This window comes from Condylura cristata, unplaced genomic scaffold, assembly GCF_000260355.1.
Source record: "Condylura cristata isolate star-nosed mole 26May11 unplaced genomic scaffold, ConCri1.0 scaffold00026, whole genome shotgun sequence".
NCBI classification, from domain to species: Eukaryota; Metazoa; Chordata; class Mammalia; order Eulipotyphla; family Talpidae; genus Condylura; species Condylura cristata.
In genome coordinates, this window is record NW_004567127.1 from 3,497,871 (window position 1) to 3,499,887 (window position 2,017).

The following is a 2,017-nucleotide window of genomic DNA, read 5'->3' on the forward strand; positions in this document are numbered from 1 at the left end:
ACCTCAGGAGGATGAGGTGGGCTAACCTCAGGAGGATGAGGTGGGCTTACCTCAGGAGGATGAGGTGGGCTTACCTCAGGAGGATGAGGTGGGCTGACCTTCACACAGCTTCTCATGTCTTTCTTGGCTTTACCTGCAATATCGGCATGTGTAAGCATGGCATTCAGATGTATTTGCAAGGTCGTGTATCACAGCTCGGGGTGAGAGAATAGGAAGAAGAGAAGGCAGAGAAGCAGGGTCCTACCCTGAGCTTCTGAACACGGGGAAGGTTTAACGTGACTTCTAGTATCGAGCTATTAGTAAAGAAGCGAAAAAATGGCCATATCTTTCCCCAAAACATACTCTTTGGCAAGTCAGAGGGTGCTTACCTCAGTTTAGAAAGGAAGTCTTCATAGAACACTGTGCTTTAAGAGCTGGGCTTCTCTTCCTTGCTGTCTTCCTAGTTCATAAACCTTCACTCCGTAGTGTTGCAGAAAGAACACAGGCTTAAAGCTAGAAGACCTGGGCTTGAGCTCTGGTTTCCAGATTTCTTTCTTTTTTTTTTAAGATTTATTTATTTATTTATGATAATGATGAACAGCTACATGCCAGAGACATTTTGTGGGAGTGGAGAGGGGAATGGGATCTCAAACGGGGGTGGGGAGGAAGGGGGAAGTGCACTGGATTATGGTGATGGCACAGGGTGATTTGGTGATGGGAACCCAAAGGGATTGCAACTGAGATGGAAAAATGCACAAAAATATGTAAAAATAAATTACTATAAAATTAAAAAAAAAAGATTTATTTATTTATGCTTACAGAACTGGGGTATAGGCCAGAGGTGCAGGGATGGTAAGCGGGTTCACCAGAGACAGAGTGGGGAGCACAACAGGCCGATTGATGAAGTCCACTGCGGAGGGGAGCAGCGTGGAGACAGGAGAGGTCTGCTGCACCCTGTGGGTCAGCTCCCTGGCCGGGGATCAAACTCATTGCTGCTGTGGCTTCGGAGAGCTTCAAAATGGGGTGCTTTAACCTGTTGCACCACCAGGAAGAGCCCTCCAGATTTTTTTAACCTGTTTTTATTTTCTTTTAACTTTAACCCTTATCTCATCGTATATTTATACTTTATCACCTTGAAATGCAGTTGAAAGCAAATGACAAACGATCACGCTCAACATTCAACTAGTAACGTGTTGTCATCACATCCTGCATTAATCAAGACCAACCCTGACACAGATATGGTGAGGATTTACCAGAATTCTCCCTCTCCCGGCCCAAGTCTAATGTAATAAATGCAAGGACTTTGCCAAGGCAAATTCCTAAAAAGAACACAGTGCAACCAAGCAGATCCCAAAGTCCTGTGCGCTTGGGACAGCGATTCCCTCCCGCTGCTGTGTTAATAAAGGTCGCCAGCCAACCTGGACCCGGGAGATAGAGAAGTGACAACAATGTCAAGATTCCTCAAGCAGATATGTCGTGGAATGAGTCAGAATAGACTTGAACATTGTGTTCAGTGATAAAGGCCAAAAGGCTTGGCCCTGTCCACACCACACTGCTGGCTTATTCGAAGAATCTCGCTGCTGTGAAGTGTTGAGAACAAACACATTCCGAGAAGGAATTGTGAGTGCTGCCCTGTGTGCAAGGTGACCTCCCACACGAGGACCCTGCTGGACTTTCTGGTCTTACGGCTTTCACTATTTTTTTCCAAATAAAAAATCTGAACTGTGGGATTGTAGTTGCAAGTGAGGCTTTGAAGAAACTAGAACTTTCTTCAAATTGGAGGCTGTCCCAGCGAGACAGTAGGGTCGCTGTTCCACAAGGTGTCCTTTTTCAGTCCCGGTTCCAGCAAAGTGTGACTGTGAAGAGATTTTTCCAGAAGGAACCAGAACTGGGAAGATGTTGAATTTGACTGGGCTTTTAAAAATATGTCCAAGAGGCCCTCCCTGGTGGCGCAGCGGGTTAAAGCACGGCACTGAGAATCTAAAACCGCTTCTGCATGAGTTCGATTCCCGCCTGCACTGGAGGTGACCACATGGCG